The sequence below is a fragment of the Dendropsophus ebraccatus genome, chromosome 5, assembly GCF_027789765.1.
Source record: "Dendropsophus ebraccatus isolate aDenEbr1 chromosome 5, aDenEbr1.pat, whole genome shotgun sequence".
NCBI classification, from domain to species: Eukaryota; Metazoa; Chordata; class Amphibia; order Anura; family Hylidae; genus Dendropsophus; species Dendropsophus ebraccatus.
In genome coordinates, this window is record NC_091458.1 from 100660552 (window position 1) to 100686685 (window position 26134).

The following is a 26134-nucleotide window of genomic DNA, read 5'->3' on the forward strand; positions in this document are numbered from 1 at the left end:
AGTGGAGACTCTTCAGTGAGTACTCCATTTAATTTTTTTGGCGCTGGTCTCCCTGAGCTCAGCAATTGCTGTATCTTGTTATTTATAAAAGGACCTTAATTCAAGAGCGATATACAAGCGATAGGGGTGACAAACAGGTACATTAAAAGATCAAAAACACATTACATGAAGGCAAATGGTAGAATGGAACATGGGGAAAAAAGACCCTGCCAACGAGGGCTTACAATCCCGAGTTCTACAGTGATTTTAAGATTACAGTGTGCAGAGCTTCAGAGAGTGCAGTACAATTGACTAGTTTACACCAGCAGTAGTTACCTAGTCTTATGTCCTTATTCATCATCTCATCAGCATAAAGCAAGAGACAGAATTAAACAGGCAGGGAGAGATAAGGATTCTGTGCAGTAAGTCTGCAGTGTTGCTGGATTTGCACCCTGATTTCCACCTGATTACAAGAGAAGTGCATGTCCCAGTTTGCAACTTTTTGCAGTCTACTTCAAGGTGCAGGAATGATCCCCCCCCCCCCCCCATATGTAAATTTTACAGAATGTAGCATATTTGTAACTGCAGAAGTAAACGGAAACTTGCCTGTACAGTGTATGGGAAAATTAGGTGACCACCATTGCTAGCAATAGCATTGAACGTTTTGTAAGAAAATGCATAAAAAATAAACAGAAAGAAAGCAATGGATATCTATAACGTGCTGCCACTGTAGTCATGACTTAAGCAATAGATGTATGCAAAGATTACAATAGAACAAAATGTGGCATGTATAGCGGTAGGCTAACAGAAGTAAACATTTCTCAGAAAATTATTGGTAATTAGATTGTATAGTGAAAAGTAAGTATTTTTAGATTATGTTTCTTTCACTAGATCTTCTTCAGGATTCTCCTGCTTAGAAGCCTTCTCAGGTCTGCGATTATTCCTTCATGGTAAGCCTAGCTCAACTGGGGGCTGTTCGCAAGGAGCACTGTGATGAGAAAAATAATTGACAAAGGATTAAAAAAAAAAAAGAAAAAGAAGGAAAACAGACTGTGGTTGCGAGAGGAGATGGTTCCATAATCCTTATGAATCACTCATTATTGCTAGTTAATGAATTATTACTGTGATATTGTACAAGGCAGCCTCCTAATCACCACTGTCCATTGAGAATATCAAGGCAGTGTATGTTGTAGTAAGTATTCGAATCTCATCCCACTGGCTTCTTATTAGCATACATCCAGCAGAAAATCAAGAAAACAGAACAGTATCTACAGCATAATTTAATGTGTTTTTTTTTCTGCAGGCTTATTATTTTTTTAGACATTAGCAAGCAGAAAGCATGCAAATGAAGCAACATCCAGTTTATATCATATCAATTATACCAATGAAATTATGTCTGTTAATTTGTTTTAATTCCAACAAGATGTTTCAGAGTTTAATGTTCCCTTCTTCATCTTTGTCTTTATGTGTCTGAAATCAAATCATCAGCAGTGCTTGCAACATTTCGTAAATCTTTAGATGAACACCACTAATTGGAATAAAGCAGAATTTAGTTAGCTAATAGCATATGAATCCTAGTATTATGGATTCAATCATTTATGCTTGAGCAATTAAAATGCACTTAATGCAACATTTTCAAATAATTTACCCTCGCAAGCAAGGAGGCCAAAATAAAATAGCACTTTTTTCTTACTTTTGTCACGCCATTGTAAATTTTATATTGATATGGATTGTTTGTAGTAATTGCAGCGATATATAGAGGTATTGTGTTGATGCGTTGCCATGCCCATATAGCTGACAATAGAGTGCAAAGTTTTGCCTCCATCCAAACCTAAGGTCTCAGGTGAATTATAAGCCTTAATTATTCAGCACAGAGATTTTTCTCCTATCTCTTTTAAAATGATAGTCATGCTGTTAGGCATAACAATTGTTCATGAGTGAGAGCTGCTTATTGTCCCTCTTGATTTTGCCTCTAAGGCAAGCTTCTTACTCAGCTGAGGTCAAGGGTCACCTGTTAAATCATGCATACCCAGAATCCCATGTGAATTATGCAGTTGACAAACTGCCGCTAATGATTAGTAAAACCTGCATTAAAACCCTGGCACCAAATTGATATTACTTGAGTGATGGATTACACCTCTAATGAGCGGATTATTGCCACAAGTGACCTTGCTGACTGAAAAGAGTGTTTCAATAAAACTAACATCTTTCAGTATCTCATGTCATTGTGGGACTTCAAGGCACTAACTATTTGTAAATTGACGCTTTTCTGAGGCAAAACAATTGCTTTAGCGATCACAATATAGATAGCAAATAACCCACAAAACAGGTCCTTGGTAACAACACCTCATTATATAAATATGAAACATTGACAAATTGCTTTGAATTACACAATATAAAACTTAAGATAATGTTTTACAAGAAAAAAGCTATTTTGGTTTTGGTCAAGTAGATACCAAGAATATGGATAATTTTTAGTCACCCACAAAGGATGAATATAATAAGGGCAGCTGACCAATGTCTGTTGATCCCAGGTCTTGCCTTTTCAGTTTCCTAGCTATTCTGTAGTTGAAAAGGTCAAAGGCATTTATGACCCCTGCAGGCTGGAGGAGGACTGTGCCCTATGCATTGAATACCTGGAACGGGAACTAATGGTTCCCTTTTATCTGTCAAGCACAATTTGAAAGGAAAAACTTCCAGTACCAGACAGGTTTATTGGTGCCAAGGAATTCCCAATTTATGTTCAATCTGTTTATAACAACATATGACAATAGTAAGTACAAAAAGAAACAGTGGGCACCACCCTGAGTGCTAAACCAATGCATATAAAACACAATACCTTAAAAGAAGAAAAGCATATGCACAAAAATGGTAGCACATAAAAAATCCTTTATTACATATAAATATCGCATTACAAAAGAATTAAAAGTACACGAGCAATAAAACCAGGGAGACAAGCCCTAGATGCTACTCAATATTTAAAAACACTAAAATGTCATTAATGGTTCGGCTGGCCTCCAAGCCCCGACCTATTAATCCACCTTGTCCTGGACTGCAGCATGCAAAAAATGACAAATGAACATAGACACCTACCCAAAATACAATAATAATATAATGTATAAGAGAATATGTAATGTTAGGGAAGGATAAAAAAAGAGTTAACCATATGCAATCCAAGAATAAGAATGGGTCAGGTGGGAACTCCTTTTGATCCTTCCCTTAATTCCCTAAATCATCTAGTGTTATTCAGTTACTTGTGCTATATTCAATTATATCTATGAAACTCAACCAGTCTTTTATTAATATCCTTATCAAGTAATATTGATGCTAAAATATAAAAGAATGCATATTGGCAAAACCTAACAACCTTGATAGCTTAGTGCTAGTCCAAGGAAGAATTAACCAACAAAACACAGTAATCACTGAACTCAAAGAGATCAGTGAAAAATTCCAGAGAAGAACTCAATCAAGAGTCTCCACTAATGCCCCCCAAAATTTAAATAGGGTTTGCCAAGGCAGGCATTCATCCATTGCCCCATCTAGCCAGAAACCTGCTCCACACTGACGAGGGGCAAATACCCCGAAACGGCTGTCTGTGGATGGATGCCTGCCTGCCTTGGAAAGCCCTTGTCATGTCGCAATACTCGCACCTTGAGTTAGACTTTGACACAAAAAGGGCCACCCTGTTGTTTCCCTATTTACGTTCCAATATTCGTAACTGAGTGGGACTTAAAGGGCTATCTAACAGGGTGGTGTGGTGTTCTCCCCATCATGAAGGCGCCCAGTGGCAACAGGCTTGTGATATCTGGTTATTCTTGTGTTTTGAGACTCGCAACCGAGGCCCCACGGACTCTTGTTTTGCATGTTTAAATTTTGGGGGGCATCAGTGGAGACTCTTGATTGAGTACTTCATTGGAATTTACACACTGGCGCAAAGGGCCGTTAGCCCAAGACACCCCGGATCACCCCTTGGAAACTATATCTAAAACTTAACTTTTAATAAATATTATTAAATGGTATTATAAAGTCAATAAGCACCGTGAAAAAGTTAAAATCACTCTCCCACAGTACACTAGTATATATATTTAAGTCCACAATCAGTGGTACTCGGATCTGCCCAGATAGCTGCAGACTACTGGGGTTAAGGAACTGTGGAAGTAGCAGATAAAAAACTCAACACACCGCCACCACAACTAGTTTCACCCCTGAACGGGGCGTCTTCAGGTGTAGGGCAAATGGCGGTGACCCCTGGTGTAGTTTGGTCTTTTATATGTTCCGTTTGTGACGTGAATCGAGGAGGGCTAATGTCAAAGTCCAATAGCGGATAAGATACCAATTATACACCTGTGCCTCAGGTAAGCCGACCACTCACCTGATCCCACGTAAGCTAAGTCGCGCCGTATCTCCGGCCAATCCTTGGCTTGTCACCATTTTACCAATCCGCGGCACAGTAACTTCCGCCAATAACGATGGATGGAGATACGTCATCATTATGTTCCATCGTCGCTCTATTTTGACAGCTACGGCACAAGAAAACCTGCGCATGCGCCCGGACTTAGAATCAAAGCCGTATTCTCTCTAAACAGCGCATGCGCCCGAACTTAAATTCGAAATGATATCCCCTCTAAAGCGCATGTGTATGGGAAGCATTAACAGTACTTGCTAATGGACTTAACCCCAGTACTAAATCTTAAGGATTAACTCACACATAAACAATTCACTTGTAGACAAAGGTATTAAAAACTTTTTAGAATATTATATATAATATACACACATAAAGGGGGTAGTATACCAATAGACTAGTAAACTGGCAGATATAATATAAAATAAACTAATGAATAGACAAACTAAACAATAATAATAAAAGTCCTCTCTTCATGTATACATGGACAAGATTACAACCAGCCTCCCAAAGGAATACATCCCCCGCTTATATGTTCTAATACGTTCATTATTATAATAGATGTAAAATTTAAAAATTAATGATTTAAGATCAAAATCTGAATTAACAAGCCTGCGGAGGGGAGAGTACTGGATGAATGTACCTCTATATACATATAAACTAAACTATCAGTGTATACCAGTCAATACAATAACCTTATGCAATCTCCAACCTCCCTTAAACACAAACATCACTAATGTCTACTAAAGTTGAGAATCAACCAAAAAGAACACAAAACCACAAAAAACACACAAAACAAAAAAACACCAAAGGTAATATTCACAGGTGCTAGAATGGGTATATCAACAACACTGATAAATAGACTTATTATTACAAAAAAGCAGCATAAGAGAAACCCTCATTAAGACCATTCGGATTGAGACTGGAGAGGCGAAATATCCATCTCGCCTCTTCACGGAGCAGTTGTTGGTCCAAATTCCCCTTGCGTTCTCCTAGCCTAGATCGAGATTCACACCTAATTTCACAATGTACCCGAATTTAGAAACGTTTTTGGCTTTGGTCACTAAGGATTTAAAACAGTTACCTATGAGAAAAGAGAGAGAATACAGCAATCTTACTCATTCTAAACAATTGGCTCTTGAGGACTTGAGATCTAATACCAATTTGATACTTAAACCCTCTGATAAAGGGGGTAATATTGTAGCCATGGACAAAGATGTATATGTCAAAATGGTTAAGACCCTGTTGGATGATACTCACACTTATACCACACTTAGTTCTGATCCCACTGTCCTTTATCTACAAGAGTTAAAAATTCTATTGGATGATGCCAGGATCTCTAAAGTCATCTCTGAGGAAGAATATAAATTTATTTTCAATTCACAACCCACCATCGCCACGTTTTATGCCCTACCAAAAGTGCATAAACAAGTAAATCCTATCCGTGGTCGTCCAATTGTATCTGGCAATGATAGCCTTACACAGGGAGCCAGTACATATGTGGACAGAGTCCTCATGCAGTTCGTTACCTCCCTCCCCTCTTATCTACGAGACACAAAGGACACTGTTCTGAAAATCACAAATCTCACAGTCTCGAGCACGACTTACCTTGCAAGTTTGGATGTAGAATCACTTTACACCAACATTCAGCACCACTTAGGCTTAGAGGCGGTGTCACATTTTCTTAGCACAAGAAGTAGACACTTGGACACGCATAACACTTTTGTGTTGGCACTGTTACGATTTGTGTTAACACATAATTATTTTCTTTTTGATGGCACTTATTATTTTCAAAAGAGAGGGACCGCGATGGGTAGCACATGTGCACCCACTTACGCCAATTTATTTTTGGGGTGGTGGGAGTACTTTCACGTGTTTAATGATGATTTGAGTTTTTTCACTAGTCACATTTTGTTTTGGGGCGGTTTATTGATGACATTTTGATTTTGTGGGAGGGGGAATGCGAACTGTTTGAGGACTTTGTGGAGATATTAAATAAAAATGATTTGGGTATGCACTTTACATATGAAATCCAGAAGCAATCCATTAATTTTTTGGACATCACGATAAGTATCGATGATAACCTGAATATCCAGACTGATATTTTCCGCAAACCCACTGCAACCAACAATCTATTACATTGGACCAGTTGGCACCCTGTCCCGTTGAAAAACGGTATACCGACAGGGCAATACTTACGTGCCAAAAGAAATTGTTCCAATGAACAAGATTTTCAAAGTGAATGTAAAAACTTGAAGGACCGCTTTTTATCACGTGGCTATCCAAGGAAACCTTTGAAGAAGGCCTACCATAGGGCGTGTCAGAGCGATCGAGCTTCCCTTCTTGCGGACACCACAGTCAGACCGAACACTGAGAAAACTATTAGGTGTATAGGGACTTATGATTCGGATGCAGTGGAGATTAGGAGAATATTGCAAAAGTACTGGGGGATCCTAGCACTAGATGATGACCTTAAGGGAGTGGTGGGTGAAGGACCTAATATCACTTATCGTCGGGGTAGGAACCTGCGTGACCTGTTGGTTCATAGTCATCATACAAGCGATTACATCATCAGAGGCCCGAGTGTGGTGGGGTCATATCCATGTGGACATTGTGGTTTTTGTCAATATATGATCAAGACGCAAGATTTTACAAATCCAACTGATGGAAAGATCTACCAGATTAGACACTTTATTAATTGCAGCACAAGAGGAGTGGTGTATGCTATAAGATGTGGTTGTAATAAACTCTATATTGGCAAGACTATTCAGGAATTGAGAAGACGTATCTCTAAACATCTTAGTTGTATTCGAACGTCACAAGACACACCATTATCACGACATATACATACCTTTCATAATGGTGATTTTAAACATTTGCAAATTTGGGGCATTTGTCACATGAGGTTAGGAGAACGCAAGGGGAATTTGGACCAACAACTGCTCCGTGAAGAGGCGAGATGGATATTTCGCCTCTCCAGTCTCAATCCGAATGGTCTTAATGAGGGTTTCTCTTATGCTGCTTTTTTGTAATAATAAGTCTATTTATCAGTGTTGTTGATATACCCATTCTAGCACCTGTGAATATTACCTTTGGTGTTTTTTTGTTTTGTGTGTTTTTTGTGGTTTTGTGTTCTTTTTGGTTGATTCTCAACTTTAGTAGACATTAGTGATGTTTGTGTTTAAGGGAGGTTGGAGATTGCATAAGGTTATTGTATTGACTGGTATACACTGATAGTTTAGTTTATATGTATATAGAGGTACATTCATCCAGTACTCTCCCCTCCGCAGGCTTGTTAATTCAGATTTTGATCTTAAATCATTAATTTTTAAATTTTACATCTATTATAATAATGAACGTATTAGAACATATAAGCGGGGGATGTATTCCTTTGGGAGGCTGGTTGTAATCTTGTCCATGTATACATGAAGAGAGGACTTTTATTATTATTGTTTAGTTTGTCTATTCATTAGTTTATTTTATATTATATCTGCCAGTTTACTAGTCTATTGGTATACTACCCCCTTTATGTGTGTATATTATATATAATATTCTAAAAAGTTTTTAATACCTTTGTCTACAAGTGAATTGTTTATGTGTGAGTTAATCCTTAAGATTTAGTACTGGGGTTAAGTCCATTAGCAAGTACTGTTAATGCTTCCCATACACATGCGCTTTAGAGGGGATATCATTTCGAATTTAAGTTCGGGCGCATGCGCTGTTTAGAGAGAATACGGCTTTGATTCTAAGTCCGGGCGCATGCGCAGATTTTCTTGTGCCGTAGCTGTCAAAATAGAGCGACGATGGAACATAATGATGACGTATCTCCATCCATCGTTATTGGCGGAAGTTACTGTGCCGCGGATTGGTAAAATGGTGACAAGCCAAGGATTGGCCGGAGATACGGCGCGACTTAGCTTACGTGGGATCAGGTGAGTGGTCGGCTTACCTGAGGCACAGGTGTATAATTGGTATCTTATCCGCTATTGGACTTTGACATTAGCCCTCCTCGATTCACGTCACAAACGGAACATATAAAAGACCAAACTACACCAGGGGTCACCGCCATTTGCCCTACACCTGAAGACGCCCCGTTCAGGGGTGAAACTAGTTGTGGTGGCGGTGTGTTGAGTTTTTTATCTGCTACTTCCACAGTTCCTTAACCCCAGTAGTCTGCAGCTATCTGGGCAGATCCGAGTACCACTGATTGTGGACTTAAATATATATACTAGTGTACTGTGGGAGAGTGATTTTAACTTTTTCACGGTGCTTATTGACTTTATAATACCATTTAATAATATTTATTAAAAGTTAAGTTTTAGATATAGTTTCCAAGGGGTGATCCGGGGTGTCTTGGGCTAACGGCCCTTTGCGCCAGTGTGTTATTTGTTTAAATTTACCCTGGACCCCTTTGTTTGTTCTAGGCACTTTAGTTGTTTGTTTGATTTAAGTGGGGTTTAGTCCCTATGCCCGTGTGTGCCAGTTACCCGCATTATGGCGGGGTTTCTATCACAGAACTGCAACACTGACAGTTTTATGACAGAGGCGTCTCAGGTGTTTACCACCGAAAATTTACCCTTAAATCAGTTTGATATACACGCAGCTTTTAGAAATCTAACAAAGACATATAAATCCCAAATTAGATCTTGGTGGGAGGTGGCGAGTCTTGAGCATTATTTACAAAAGAAGATTGTCTATAGGGGTCTGAGAATCCCAATTTTTCCTAACTCTCATAAAGAGGATACTGCTTTTATACAGGGGTGGGAGAAACTCCTTACTGAAAATTCGCTCCGCATGATTAAGTATTTGTTGGAGTACGAGCGAGTGCATTACAATAAAATACAAGAACAACTTAATAAAGAGATTGTGGAAATTAGAGGTTTCTCTACTAATCCGGAGTTTGCCAGTCTCGAGTCTAAGTTACAAAAAAATCTTGAAAGCTTCAAGAGTGAAATCAAAGATAAAAAACATCGTAAATACGTTAGAGACTGGCAAGACTTCGAGAATAACCAGGTTTATAATTACAAGAAAAAAAGTGGTAACTTTTTTAAGCCTAAATACGTTTCTGAGTCAGAGACCTCAGGTCAGGAGGAATCTGGATCAGACTTAGAGGGCCCAAATCGTCTTGGCACTAAGCGTAAAAATAGATATTACAAACCTGGTCCTTCCCAACATAAGAAAAGACCAGCTACGAACGCAGGATCCTTTAGGCATACTCCACCTGCGAACACTACGCACTCGACTAATACTGCACGACCGTTGCCACCATGCAATGCTCCTCTGAATCAAGGCTCTATGCAAAGCATAAGTCACAATCTAGGACCCTCGGGTTCCTCCTCCTCATATGTACAACATGGTATGTCCAATGTTACGACTATGGACTATGCCCCAACATCTTTGCCATCTCAGATGAATCATGCTCTAACCTCTCTGACATCACAGACAAGCAATGTCAATATGCCCAGTCAGGTTCCCAATCTAGTGTCATTTCCTTTTCCAGCTTCCCCTTTTTTAGGGGTGAGTCTGCCACCACGACCCCAGAAGGATCGAGCCCCATAGGAGATAGTTTGAGTCCGTCTTTACAGATTTATAATCTCTCCTCATATATATTTTCTGATGACCAAATAAAAGTTCTGAGAAAGGGTCTATCCTTCACTCCCACTCCGAGGAGAGACACTTTTAATTGGGTGAAGGATGTGAATCTCTTCGTAAGGAAATTGGCCTTGCATAAATGGCACTTACAGCGTCAACGCGATGGAAGAACATCTTTACGACAGGAACGTGAGGCACATGATATACTTGTGGACCTTCTTAGTGAAAATGAAAGTTCACAAATCTCACTTCCCCAGACTGATCTTAAGCCTAGATCGAGATTCACACCTAATTTCACAATGTACCCGAATTTAGAAACGTTTTTGGCTTTGGTCACTAAGGATTTAAAACAGTTACCTATGAGAAAAGAGAGAGAATACAGCAATCTTACTCATTCTGAACAATTGGCTCTTGAGGACTTGAGATCTAATACCAATTTGATACTTAAACCCTCTGATAAAGGGGGTAATATTGTAGCCATGGACAAAGATGTATATGTCAAAATGGTTAAGACCCTGTTGGATGATACTCACACTTATACCACACTTAGTTCTGATCCCACTGTCCTTTATCTACAAGAGTTAAAAATTCTATTGGATGATGCCAGGATCTCTAAAGTCATCTCTGAGGAAGAATATAAATTTATTTTCAATTCACAACCCACCATCGCCACGTTTTATGCCCTACCAAAAGTGCATAAACAAGTAAATCCTATCCGTGGTCGTCCAATTGTATCTGGCAATGATAGCCTTACACAGGGAGCCAGTACATATGTGGACAGAGTCCTCATGCAGTTCGTTACCTCCCTCCCCTCTTATCTACGAGACACAAAGGACACTGTTCTGAAAATCACAAATCTCACAGTCTCGAGCACGACTTACCTTGCAAGTTTGGATGTAGAATCACTTTACACCAACATTCAGCACCACTTAGGCTTAGAGGCGGTGTCACATTTTCTTAGCACAAGAAGTAGACACTTGGACACGCATAACACTTTTGTGTTGGCACTGTTACGATTTGTGTTAACACATAATTATTTTCTTTTTGATGGCACTTATTATTTTCAAAAGAGAGGGACCGCGATGGGTAGCACATGTGCACCCACTTACGCCAATTTATTTTTGGGGTGGTGGGAGTACTTTCACGTGTTTAATGATGATTTGAGTTTTTTCACTAGTCACATTTTGTTTTGGGGGCGGTTTATTGATGACATTTTGATTTTGTGGGAGGGGGAATGCGAACTGTTTGAGGACTTTGTGGAGATATTAAATAAAAATGATTTGGGTATGCACTTTACATATGAAATCCAGAAGCAATCCATTAATTTTTTGGACATCACGATAAGTATCGATGATAACCTGAATATCCAGACTGATATTTTCCGCAAACCCACTGCAACCAACAATCTATTACATTGGACCAGTTGGCACCCTGTCCCGTTGAAAAACGGTATACCGACAGGGCAATACTTACGTGCCAAAAGAAATTGTTCCAATGAACAAGATTTTCAAAGTGAATGTAAAAACTTGAAGGACCGCTTTTTATCACGTGGCTATCCAAGGAAACCTTTGAAGAAGGCCTACCATAGGGCGTGTCAGAGCGATCGAGCTTCCCTTCTTGCGGACACCACAGTCAGACCGAACACTGAGAAAACTATTAGGTGTATAGGGACTTATGATTCGGATGCAGTGGAGATTAGGAGAATATTGCAAAAGTACTGGGGGATCCTAGCACTAGATGATGACCTTAAGGGAGTGGTGGGTGAAGGACCTAATATCACTTATCGTCGGGGTAGGAACCTGCGTGACCTGTTGGTTCATAGTCATCATACAAGCGATTACATCATCAGAGGCCCGAGTGTGGTGGGGTCATATCCATGTGGACATTGTGGTTTTTGTCAATATATGATCAAGACGCAAGATTTTACAAATCCAACTGATGGAAAGATCTACCAGATTAGACACTTTATTAATTGCAGCACAAGAGGAGTGGTGTATGCTATAAGATGTGGTTGTAATAAACTCTATATTGGCAAGACTATTCAGGAATTGAGAAGACGTATCTCTAAACATCTTAGTTGTATTCGAACGTCACAAGACACACCATTATCACGACATATACATACCTTTCATAATGGTGATTTTAAACATTTGCAAATTTGGGGCATTTGTCACATGAGGTTAGGAGAACGCAAGGGGAATTTGGACCAACAACTGCTCCGTGAAGAGGCGAGATGGATATTTCGCCTCTCCAGTCTCAATCCGAATGGTCTTAATGAGGGTTTCTCTTATGCTGCTTTTTTGTAATAATAAGTCTATTTATCAGTGTTGTTGATATACCCATTCTAGCACCTGTGAATATTACCTTTGGTGTTTTTTTGTTTTGTGTGTTTTTTGTGGTTTTGTGTTCTTTTTGGTTGATTCTCAACTTTAGTAGACATTAGTGATGTTTGTGTTTAAGGGAGGTTGGAGATTGCATAAGGTTATTGTATTGACTGGTATACACTGATAGTTTAGTTTACTATGTATATAGAGGTACATTCATCCAGTACTCTCCCCTCCGCAGGCTTGTTAATTCAGATTTTGATCTTAAATCATTAATTTTTAAATTTTACATCTATTATAATAATGAACGTATTAGAACATATAAGCGGGGGATGTATTCCTTTGGGAGGCTGGTTGTAATCTTGTCCATGTATACATGAAGAGAGGACTTTTATTATTATTGTTTAGTTTGTCTATTCATTAGTTTATTTTATATTATATCTGCCAGTTTACTAGTCTATTGGTATACTACCCCCTTTATGTGTGTATATTATATATAATATTCTAAAAAGTTTTTAATACCTTTGTCTACAAGTGAATTGTTTATGTGTGAGTTAATCCTTAAGATTTAGTACTGGGGTTAAGTCCATTAGCAAGTACTGTTAATGCTTCCCATACACATGCGCTTTAGAGGGGATATCATTTCGAATTTAAGTTCGGGCGCATGCGCTGTTTAGAGAGAATACGGCTTTGATTCTAAGTCCGGGCGCATGCGCAGGTTTTCTTGTGCCGTAGCTGTCAAAATAGAGCGACGATGGAACATAATGATGACGTATCTCCATCCATCGTTATTGGCGGAAGTTACTGTGCCGCGGATTGGTAAAATGGTGACAAGCCAAGGATTGGCCGGAGATACGGCGCGACTTAGCTTACGTGGGATCAGGTGAGTGGTCGGCTTACCTGAGGCACAGGTGTATAATTGGTATCTTATCCGCTATTGGACTTTGACATTAGCCCTCCTCGATTCACGTCACAAACGGAACATATAAAAGACCAAACTACACCAGGGGTCACCGCCATTTGCCCTACACCTGAAGACGCCCCGTTCAGGGGTGAAACTAGTTGTGGTGGCGGTGTGTTGAGTTTTTTATCTGCTACTTCCACAGTTCCTTAACCCCAGTAGTCTGCAGCTATCTGGGCAGATCCGAGTACCACTGATTGTGGACTTAAATATATATACTAGTGTACTGTGGGAGAGTGATTTTAACTTTTTCACGGTGCTTATTGACTTTATAATACCATTTAATAATATTTATTAAAAGTTAAGTTTTAGATATAGTTTCCAAGGGGTGATCCGGGGTGTCTTGGGCTAACGGCCCTTTGCGCCAGTGTGTTATTTGTTTAAATTTACCCTGGACCCCTTTGTTTGTTCTAGGCACTTTAGTTGTTTGCTTCATTGGAATTTTTCACTAATCTCCTTGAGTTAAGTGATTACTGTGTTTTGCTGGTTGATTTGTCACTGCCTCAACTAGCCAGAATCCTGTTTCACACTGCCGAGGGGCAAATACCCCGAAATGGCTGTCTGTGGATGGATGCCTGCCTTGGCAAGCCCTTGTCATGTTGCAATACTTGCACCTTGAGTTAGACTTTGACACAAAAGGGGCCACCCTGTTGTTTCCCTATTTATGTTCCAAAACCAAGTGGGACTTAAGGGGCTATATAACAGGCGTGTGGTGTTCTGCCCATCATGGAGGCACCCGATGCAACAGGCTTGTGATATCTGGCTATTCCCGTGTTTTGAGACTCCCAACTGAGGCTCCACAGACTCTTGTTTTGCCCCTCAACCACTATTTCCTTCATGTGACCAATTTGGCTTAACTCAGCAAGCAACTCAGTAAGTGAATGTACTGTTTTCTATTTCTAAGGTCTCGGGATCACCATTCTAGTCACTGTCAACATGTGCCTTAAAATACCCTTCTCTATCTTGGACAAAAACCCCAGGATTAAGGACAGCAAAGCCACTTGGGTGCTTTTGGAGATGCTTCTCCCAGAGTAGAAAGCATAAACCCAAACAATTTTATTCCAAAAATCATTAACCTTTAGCTGCACCAGGACGTTACTGAACGTCCTGGTGCTGCTAGGGGAGTTCAGTGGTGGGTCAGAACTGCCGCGATCCTGGGTGCTATATTATGCAGCCCGGGACCGCGGCTATTAGCGGGCCCGCTAATTAAGTATTTAGATGCAGTTGTCAAAGTTGACAGCTGCATCTAAATACTTGATGATCGGCTCCCTTGGTGATCTAGTGGGCAGATAGCCCCCTACCCGACACGATCGCCGAGGGGCGATCGCGGTATCCTCACCCGGCTGGGTTCTGCCCCGTGATGGCGCTGATCCCAAATCGGCACTCTATTGCTTTCGGCTGCAGCAGCCGAAAGCAATAGAGCACAAATCTCATGGATCTATGCAGTATATCTATACTGCATAGATCTTTATGAGAGATCAGTGCAGTGATACTAAAAGTCCTCCAGGGGGACTTCTAGTATACAGTATGTGTAAAAAAAAGTTTTTATTAATACAAAATCCCCTCCCCTAATAAAACTCAGAATCAACCCCCTTTCCCCATTTTATACATAAAAATAAATAAATAAACAAACATGTTTGGTATTGCTGCGTGCATAATCGCCTGAACTATTAAATGATCACATTCCTGATCTTGCACGGTAAACAACGGAAACGTAAAAAAAAATCCAAAGTGCAAAATTGCGCATTTTTGGTCGCACCAAATCTCGAAAAATTTTATGAAAAAGCGATCAAAAAGTCGCATATGCGCAATCAAAGTCCCTTTAGAAAGAACACATCATGGCGCAAAAAATGACACCTCACACATAGACCCCCCCATAGACCAAAGGATAAAAGCGTTATAAGCATGGTAATAGAGCAAATTTATAGAACATATTTTTTAAAAAAGGTTTAAAAATTTTTAAAAGCCATCAAATAAAATAAAAGTTATACAAGTTACATATCGTTGTAATCATAACAACTTGAGGAACATGCAAAACAAGTCAGTTTTGCCCTAGGGCAAACGGTGTAAAAAATTGTGTTTTGTTTTTTTTTCCAATTTCACCACATATATAATTTTTTTCTGGTTTCACGGCATATTTTAGGCAAAAATTACATCTGCTATTGCAAAGTACAATTAGTGACGCAAAAAATAAGGGCTCACCTGGGTCTCTAGGTGGAAAAATACACGCGCTATGGCCTTATATACTCAAGGAGGAAAAACGAAAGCGCAAAAATGAAAACTGTGTCCCCTAAGGGTTAAAGAGGGGGCATCCCCACTAAACATCCAAGAGTTAACCCTAAACCGAAAGGCAACACCAAAATTGATTAGAAGCAAAGGAGGACATTTGATAGAGACGAGTGGGGCAATAATACCATCTCGTCATTATCTTGTAGCTTTTCCCTTTTGTAGTTTAGCCTGCGAGAGGCCATGGATCAATGTGCAGATCTTTAGCCTTACCTTCTAATGAACAATGATGCCCAACTCTCTCTCTCAGTTGGTGAAAAAAGAGGGAAAGTCTCCATTGCCAAGCTGTAAGAATAGCTAATGTAGCTGGGATAAGGAATGTGGTATTATTGAAGATTAGAGATGAGCGAACCGGGTTCGGGTTTGAGTCCATCCGAACCCGATCGTTCGGCATTTGATTAGCAGTGGCTGCTGAACTTGGAGAAAGCTCTAAGGTTGTCTGGAAAACATGGATACAGCCAATGACTATATCCATGTTTTCCACATAGCCTTAGGGCTTTATCCAAGTTCAGCAGCCACCGCTAATCAAATGCCGAAAGTTCGGGTTCGGATGGACTTGAACCCGAACCCGGTTCGCTCATCTCTATTGAAGATTAATTGAAAAGATCATCGAATGTAGAACATGTGGAGGAATAAGATGTACCAGTTAATAATGAGAAAAAAAGGATTGTATCTGTTCCAATTCCATCCAGGATAGTCTACCCCAAGGGGAACCCAAAATATTTAAAACTTTGCCTAATAACTACACTACTCAATACCTATCCCTAATCATCTGCCTTTTCCCACCAATCTTTATTCCCTGTGATCTGCCAGTGTTGCTTAGGTTGCCCATTTTAGACAATGCTTATTTTTAGGCTATGTTCACACAATGTCAAAAATAGAGAAAAGACGTCCAATTTTGATATTTGAAAAAAAAAGTCAGTTATTGCTGCAATTTAACTGACTGCAATAGCAATGCATTGAATCAATGGAAAGACGGACGTCCAATGCACACAATGTATTATATAATGGATGTTTTTACAACGGACGTCAAAATAATGAACATAATCATTATTTTCGGACATCTTTTGCAAGCAGTGGACGTTCTTTATTAGTTGTTCACACAGTTTTTCTTTTTTCTCTGTTTTTACTATTGAATTCAATGAACTTTTCAATTAAGACACACCCGAAGGCCATATAGTCCACCTAAACTAGCATAATGTACAAACACCAGTCATCGCACTAAGCGGGGGCCAGGCTGCCAAGTGATGTCCGTTATTTTGAGTCTAAAATAACGGACGTCATTTAGCAGCCTGGCCTCGTCATTTTAAACGGAGCTGAAAAACGTTGTGTGAACATAGCCTTAAAGAGGTCTCTGAAAGATCTTATGACTAGAAATGAGCGAACCGGTTTCGGGTTCGAGTCCATCCGAACCCGAACGTTCGGTATTTGATAAGCTGGGGCTGCTAAACTTGGATAAAGCTCTAAGGTTGTCTGGAAAACATGGATACAGCCAATGACTATATCCATGTTTTCCACATAGCCTTAGGACTTTATCCAACTTCAGCAGCCACCGCTAATCAAATGCCGAAAGTTCGGGTTCGGATCGACTCGAGCATGCTCGAGGTTCGCTCATCTCTACTTATGACACATTTTCCCTCTGGTTATACTACTCCATACAATCAGTTGCATCTATGGGGTAGTCTGGTATTAAGTGCCAATTACCTTGTCTTTTAGAGTGAATTTAAGCGTAAATCATACAGTAGATCACAGCCATGTAATCTATTATCCATCTCTCTCTTCCCCCCCCCCCTCCTCTCTCTCTCTCTATATCTATATATAATGTACTGTATATATACTGGTCACACTGTTCATCCTGCTGGTTTACTGGGGCTGTGAAAGGCTTGACTTTCATGTGTCAAGTAAAAAGTAAATCAAGTGTATCCATTAAGCAAAGTAGTTTCTCATTGCCAACTTAGAGCTCATTTATTATTTATAGATTTAATTCTGCTAATATGAAGAACGCATTAAGGAAGTGTTTATTTATTATTGATGTAAAATAACACAACTGATAAGATAAGCACACTTCTCCCTTTGGTTTTTATCTACCTGGGTCATGGCTTAACCAGATGTTATCTTTAATATTAACATTAAAAGTCATAATAAATTATACACTAAGCCCTTTACACTACCGCATGTACAAAAAGTGCAACTTTAAAATAAGCAGTACACTGCCTATTATATTAATCCAATCATTTTACTTTATAAATGTACTGTATCCTGGATGTGCTGTCTTAGGCTAGGTTCTTGCCACATCAGGCCTGTATCTCAAATATGTCCAAAAGTCACCAAATTTATATTCTCTAAACATGCCCATAGTATATCATTAATCCAGATTGTCCTATTTGATGATTGGCTGAAAAATTTGAAAGCCTGTAGGAAGACTAAAAATTTAAATTGTGCTACCCTTGGTCTAGACTTAGACAAGACAAACTACAGGTGCACCAGACAGTAAACAGATGCTTGTTTTGACACTTTGATATATCTGGTGCATTTAAAGACTGTCTGGCAAAGTTTGAACTATTTAAAAAAGCAGAGTTTTAGCTAATTTCTCTACCATGAAAGTTGGTGCAGACATGCTCAACTGTATACGCCCATGGTGGCAAACCTATGGCACTTGTGCCAGAAGGGGCACTTATATCCCCCTGTGAGCATGTCCCATCGATTGCTCCCTAATGGGGAATCCAGGACAGTTGTCCCAGATCCCCCTGCAAGTGAGTGCTCCTTTCAGGTGTATGTGCTTTTGCATTTTAATAAAGGGAATCCCTGCTCTGTACAGTATGAGGCCATGTTCCCACTGCGTAAGTTCCGTAGTAATCATGACCGTTGTAAAAATGGCTGTGATTACTATGAAACTTTCATAGTGCTGCCTTCTAAGGAATCCTGGCCAGAGTGTTCATACATGGTATACACTCCGGCCGGGATCCCTAGCGGCGCCGAAAGAAACTGTCAGTTTTCTGCGGCCACTATTCAGTGAATAGCGGCCACAGAAAACCTGTCAGTGCACACAATGGAGCGTGCGGCTCCTGCCACACACTCCATTGTGTGCAGCGGGGAATTTGGATGCGGGCACCGCATGTTTTAAATAGTTCTGCCAAAGAAATTACTTAAATACAGAGGGAACACATCTTATGCTAGAAAAGCATTTACAGTTGAACTAATCCTATAGCTGACTTGACAATCACAATTATTTCCTGTATCAGTCATCTCCAGTCATCTAGCACATATTGATTGTAATATTATTACTTAAAGATAAAGATAAATAATGTTCCTAGTACATATTAGCATTTAGTATCCACTTCAGTGTTTTCTTTGCTATCACCTGGTCAATTATTTACTGCTCCACTGAGCAGGGAAAACACATTTTATGTCCCAAGTAAGGGAAAACATGTATATATCTAAATGATGGTCCCTCCAATGGTCCCAGTTGTAGGAAAATGTGTATTAATTAATTAATAATTTAATTATTTATTTATGGATTAATGGATATGTTATAATATTTAGGATCCCCAAAATTATTGTAGCCTTAAAGACAAATAGTTTTGACATCAATTCAATATGATTACATTAAAACAATTGGGCTTTGATTGATAACCTAATATTTAAGAAATGCAAATCATCAATCACCCAAGGAATAATATCAATTACAGTCTAATGCAAGAATCAATGTGGGGAGTGTAGAAAATACACATCAGTTCGCTATATAGACCAGACCAAACATAAAAATACAATATTAATATGTAGCGTCCATAGTACCTTATAGAACAAGGGCCTTAAAACTATCTACACCAGTTATTACAAGGGAGAATGAAAGGGGATTGTTAGTGTAGGAAATAATATGTTTTTATAAAATATTTCTTTTTGTTTCTGTTGCTTAAATGTTGTATTCTACAGAGCTCTTCAAAGATTGTCATCACTTGTATCTAGAGATGAGCGAACCAAACATGTCAAACCAAAGTTTGTTTTGAACTTTGCCAAAAATTCAGTTTGTTAACTAACCAAATTTTTGCACTAGTATGATCTAAAAAAAACTGTTGTTTTAAAACGTTTTTACGATGCTTTAAAGCATAACTGTAAGCATAAATGTAATTTTTCAGAAATCAATAAATATCAATAGTACAAGCGATTTTTAAGAAATTGTAAAAGGTTTTATTTAGCAAAAGTGTTTTCTTCTGTGCTCCCAAAAACTTTTTTTTACCTCCCTCCTTACTTCTCTGTCCATTATGCTCTATGGAGAGGGGAGAGGTCCAGAGGAGTGAGTGAGCACGGAGGAGAGAAATAGGAGTCCTGCACAGCACAACACCCTGCAATCTTCTCTCAACAAGTTACAAGATCAGCACTAACCATTCTGACCTCTGAACTCCGCTTTTTAGATGCCCAGACAGGCTACAAACAGCTGACCTTCATATCTCTTCTTCCTGCTCACTCATTTCCCTTGGCCCCTCCCCCCTCCATAGGGATATAATGGACACAGCAGAACCTGTCTTCACTTGCTTCTCTAAAATTAAGACGGATTTGTCTGATAATGAACAGATAAAAAGTGAGGGGAGAGGCTGGGAAACTGATTTTTAAATACAGAAAGAGGATTTTGTTGCCTAATAAAACATATTACAGAGTTTTTATAAATTATTTGTTCTCTTAAATTTAACATTTTTTGTACTATTGATTATTGATTTCTGCAAAAAAAAATAAAAAATACATGACAGTTACACTTTAAGAACGTGTGCATGAGCATGGGATTATCCCTAATAACTTATTAGTGTTATTACAGCTCAAAGTCTCCCCCTATTGACAGCCACTGCCCTTCAATATAGTGTAGCAGGTTTGTCCAAAGCACAGGAAGAACCAAGACCTGCCTCCCCTCAAGGGAGCAAAACTTTACAAAGACCGGAACCAAACTTCTCTACTACTGCCACTCGGGGTCTGCTGCTTATTCCCAAGTGGATCCAGCTCATCATGGCGGAAACCTCAGCAAAACATATAGTCATCAGCCATGGATATCACACCTATTTCCACCGCAGCCAAGTCCGCATTTGCGGAGATGACACCATCCACTACTCAATCTTGTGGGTCTCCTATCGTGGAGGATGCATTATCATCTTCCAGCCTATCTACAATAATTAATAAGCATTATGCCTTTCTAGACCGGACCAGTCTCTTCATCAGATGCTTGAAGAGACCGGTCTGGTCTAAAAACGCTTAGTGCTTAGCCTTTTATATACGTTCTTATTTAATAAAGTAGTTTTTTATACTTCATCTGTTGGTAGTTTTTGTGCCTGTTGGTCCTGCTGGAATTGGGAGAGGAGGACTGCACCTTGGTTTCATAGCCTTGTGATATTCCTGTCTCTTGCCTGTTATACACTGCACTTTTTGGCCACTGTGTATTTTGTCACTGTTTCTGTAGTCCAACTTTTAAGCACTTGAACTTTTTTCATTACAAGAGCTGGCTCTATATCTTTGCTACACAAGTAGTTCTGGATGCTTAGTTGGCCATATTGGAATGATGTGAATATTTCCATTCACTATCCTAAAATAAGAAGTAAACAATTAGGCCTCATCCGCAAATCTGCACATCAATTTCTCTTCTGGGACCTCAGAAATCATATAGCATCACTGATGCATCAGTTATGCATCTGTTTTTGCACATCTGCAAAAATGGATAGGAGGGAAATAAATGGCCACTGGAAGGTTCTGCTTAGGGCTTTCCAGGCAAGGTCGATTGTCGGTCAGAAAGGTGGGCTAAAACAGATACATTTTCAAAACAGGTGAGTGGATGATCATGTTTAAATCAATGGGTCCTTTTTCTGTCCAATCATTTGACATCTATTACAGCCTCCAATAAAGGCTGGTTGGTGGGAAAAAACAGATACATTTTTGAAATGGATCAATTGTTGACCACCTTGAAATCAATGGGACCTTTTTCTGTCAGGATCCTGATTTACAGACAGAAAAAAAAATGATGAGTGAATGAAGCCTTAGTTTTTATGATTTTGGAAGATGGTGGTATACATACTATGTAATGTACTATACAGTGACGTAGCTACAATGTAGGCAGACCATGCAACTGCTATGGGGCCTGGGCTCCCAGGGGGCCCAAAAAACTACTGAAAGATTTCACTTCTGATAATAGCCCATGCACATGCTGAGAGTGTCAGCAGTATATAATAGCCCAGGCGCTGAATGACTGTGCTTATTACTAGACATCAAGGGGCCTGAGTGCTCTGCCCACACTCTGTGTGTAGATGACCTGGTGACCTCTTCTCTCCTATATCAGTGTATCTTAACTCCAGTCCTCAAGACCCACCAACAGGTCAGGTTTTGAGGATCTCCTTAGTATTTCACAGGTGATATAATTATACTCAGTGCATCAGGAATTATGACAGGTGTTCTTTGTATGAGATATCCTCAAAACATGACGTGTTGGTGGGTCTTGAGGACTGGAGTTGAGAAACTTTACCCTATATCATCCCCTGCCACACACTGACCTCACATAGATAATACTGTGGGCTTGAATTTTCCAGCTCCTATAAATATCTAGCGATAAGGAGTAGCAAGTTTACTGTTTTTTTAGAGACTTCGTGTAAATTATGTACATGAAGGTAGCTTGTGTGTATGTTAAAAAAAACTAAAGGCACATATAAATCTGTAAGTTGACATTGTGTTTAAATGCCTGACTGTGTGTAAAACCTTTCTTGTCAATGTATAAGCACTATATATTTGTTTGCTCGATGCTGTAGATTTCCCCAAAATGACTTTCCAAAGCCTATACTTTCCGTACAGCCCAGGGACCATGGTACCAGATCCCCCCCCCACACACACACACACACACACACACACGCACGCACACACACACATACCTGGCTCTGTGCTTGGCAGAGTTTCTTCATACCCCCAGCTCCCCAGCACACAAGTGATGTCACTCATGCATTGAGGTGCTGGCAGAGCAAAGGAATGGGGGACAGCGAATATAATATATAAAAAGAGTGCATTTAAAATAAAGAAAAAACATACTCACATGCCCTAATCAATACCATTCTGATGGCATCTGATCCTTTCTGCTTCCTTTTGACATTGGTAAATCCCCAATGTGAAACAATGAGAACAGATATGAGACCTAAACCTCTAAATCGAGGATCTAACAAAGGCAATATAGCTTAATGATAATAGACCATTGATTCCAAAACATATGTAAAGACTTTGTTAAAAATATTCCAAAAACTCTCTCTGGCACCATTGTTATGCCTCCAACATCTGCTGTGTACTGTACAGACTCCATCTAGTGGCTGACTTTGCCTTTATGTATTTTGTCCCTCTACTGTAACCATCCCTTCTCAGTTGAAGTGATGCACTCTGGGATAAAGAACTCCATTACCACATACAAGCTGATTTCTTCATCGTCCAATGTGGCAGCATTGCTGGTAAGCTCAGGGAGTCACCATTTCCTATGCTTCAATAAAGACTTCATCATACAGTCTCAGCCATTGAAGAATATGTGGTTTACCTATATGTCAAACTGCACATACGCCACAAGGGCAACGTGTAGCCAGGACAGAACAAACATCTTCACACAATGAATGAAAATATTCATGAATAACCGATAATAACAATAATACTGCTATATACAAAGATAGTCATGAACACTAAGAAAAAGTGAAAAGACCACTTACATATAGGTAACATCTTCTATCGGGTTTCCATAAATATCCAAATGTTTGCTCGATTCCAACGTGTTTTGTCAGCCTCACACCTACAGACTCAACAGGGAACTTAATACAGTGAGGGAGTTTGTAATAAATATTGTGTACAGGATAAATGAGTTTATTGATGTGTTGAACACACGTAAGGAAAATCTAAGAGTAACTGCCACCCCATTACAGATAACCCATATGTACCACCAGTACTTGAAAATATATAGAGATCCTTCAGGTAACAATAAACCATGCACCAATAGTGGCCTAGTACTGGTAAGCCTCAATCTCCATGTTGGTCGCAGAGGACCGCAAAAAGAATAAGAAAACTATACTTTTTCATGCTACACACCAAGTCAAGTAAGTAGATAGGTCATAACTCACTCCCCTTAGCTCATGATGCATATGATATGTTAAAGTAGGTCGAGTCCCTTTTAATAGAATAAGATAGGCATGACCCACAGATGAAGGAGGCATAAAGGGTTTGGAAAATAAACCAGCCACTGGACACAGCGGTAGCTACAGCCAATTGTTGACTGAGCAATCCTTTCTTGTGGGTTCAAGTTTATTATTTGCAATGCACCTGACTAACTTTTCAAAAATGTTTCCATGCTAGAATATCCATTTAATAACAATATTGTTAATTAAATGATGATGATGATGATGATGATGATAGTCAGTCAGTGGCATTTAAGATCACAATCTGGATGTGTTTGTTATTAATAATAATGCCATATTTTTAAGCCTCTTAAACAGTATTGAATGAGTATGTGTATTTTAAAAAGTCAGATAGTTAAAGCATTATATAGTGGCATGTGAAAATGAAATGCTAAATTAAAGCTTAAGTGTCCAATTGATTGTAAAGTCAGATAATTTAATAATGGAGCAGACGAGACTGCCTCGCTAAGGCTGCAAAGCCCTGAATTGAGCTCTTTTCAGATCTGTCAGGAAAGTTTATAAATAATAAACATTCAGCCTGCTTTATTAGGAAAAGTGCCAAGGTCTGAGAATGTGAAGCATAGTGAAACCAAAGTTACATCGAAAATATAAAAGAGAAAAGATGCAATCAATCCACCCTCTCCATGGAAATGAAAGAACTACCCCTGGCCAACAATCCAGCACTCAGTGTTCATTAGTACAACACAGTTAAAATATCATTTGGCTATGAAGACAAGTTTTCATAAGCTTTATGTTCAAAACAGCATGTTAGAGGGAAATGACTGGCACAAACATGACACATGGTCTGGTTCAGGTAAATGACTGCAGTGTAATTGATAGAAAGTACCTCAAGATCATATCAAATAGAAACGCTGGGCCTTGGGGGCCTGACCATACAAAGCTCTGAATGTGCCATTAAATTAGAAGCCAGATTAAACAATTCTACACTGCTGTTGAGGTGCTGAATGCAATGATCACAGTAAAATTGATAGCAATGGCAGCTACCCGATGTCATTCTGATGCAGAGCTGTCAAAACAGAAAAGAATAAATTGCTTCTTTAACTTCAGTAGTAGACAGTTTGATTGTGGCACCACGAGCAACCTGTAATGACTTCCCAACAACTGTAAACCATGTCACATTAAAGCATGCTTTGTTTTTTTGAGGTTAGGGATGATTTATGCTATAGAATGTATTTGTTCAAGATTATGAAGGCTGCTACAATATTAATGCAAGATTATTTGTGGGTTGTAGCTACCGGTTGCTATAAAACTATATTACAGGTCTGTGAGAAAGCACCTGTTGATTTTCCAGTCTCACAGACTCATGTAAATGAACAAAATAAGGTGTTTTGTTAAAAGTTTACCTCATTCCTTCGTTCATTAAAAGTAATTGTTTTACTAGCCAACATGCACTTCAGCATGATCGGAAAAAAAAAAAAAAAATCACAAATTTGTTGGGTGAATAAGCCTTACCACTAGAGCTGAGCGAACCGGCCGAGGTTCGGGTTCGTATGAACCTGAACTCTCGGCTTCTGATTCCCGCTGTCTGCTAGATGCTAAAGATAAGAACATAGTTTTGCCTGGTCAGAGCACATATGGAATACTATGTACAGTTTTGGGCACCAGTATATAAGAAAGACACAGATGAACTGCAAAGGAGGGTTACCAAGGTCATTAAGGGAATGGGTGAGTTACAGTACCAAGACAGGTTATCAAGCATGGGGCTATTTAGTTTAGAAAAAAGACGTCTTAGGGGCGATCTGATTACAATGTACAAATATATGCAGGGCCGCCATCAGGGCAGTATTGGCGGTACAGCTGTAAGGGGCCCGACCTCAAACTAGGATCCAGGGGGGCCCGGCCGTCCACCTTCCCTTAATACAGGCTCCTTACAGCTGTACCGCACAGGAAGGAAGAGGTAGAGACACAGGGCCCCCTCCCTCTCTCTCTCACATGCTGTAAGGTCGGAACATGATAGGCCGGGCTGCAGCACGGGCCGGAGCTTCCCTGCATAGAGTAAGTGTGTGTGAGTGAGAGAGTGTGTGTGTGTGTGTGTGTGTGTGTGAGAGAGAGTGAGTGAGTGAGTGTGTGTGTGTGTGTGTGTGTGTGAGAGAGAGAGAGTGAGTGAGTGTGTGTGTGTGTGCCCATCCTGGAATAGTATATAAATCTGCTACTGCTGAACCAGTCCCTTCCGCACTGACAACTCAGCTCTGCTGTGCCTGCCTATAGTCCAACGTAACACATCTTATTGTCCAGGTCACCGATCACCACAATACAGTGTAGATGTAAAAAATATATATCCACAAGACCACTGCCATAGAGATGACAGATGATGTATGGGGGACTAGGGGCACCACTTAAAATTGAGGAGAAAGGAGGCATTATTACAGTGTATGAGGGGGCTCTGCTATGGTATATGAGGATA

General features: G+C 39.6%; 1 long non-coding RNA gene across 2 annotated transcripts in view; it reads right to left on the reverse strand.

Moving 5' to 3' along the window:
* Window positions 1-898: 898 nt before the first annotated feature.
* The window catches only part of LOC138793701 (uncharacterized), a 56612-nt gene continuing 31376 nt past the window's right edge, over window positions 899-26134 (reverse strand). Inside the window, exon 4 of one of the 2 annotated variants that reach the window (XR_011363321.1) lies at window positions 899-967. This is a non-coding gene — a long non-coding RNA (uncharacterized lncRNA). Of the gene's footprint in view, window positions 968-1383; window positions 1508-26134 lie in introns of those variants that run through there. The other variant, XR_011363322.1, reaches the window with a different exon arrangement.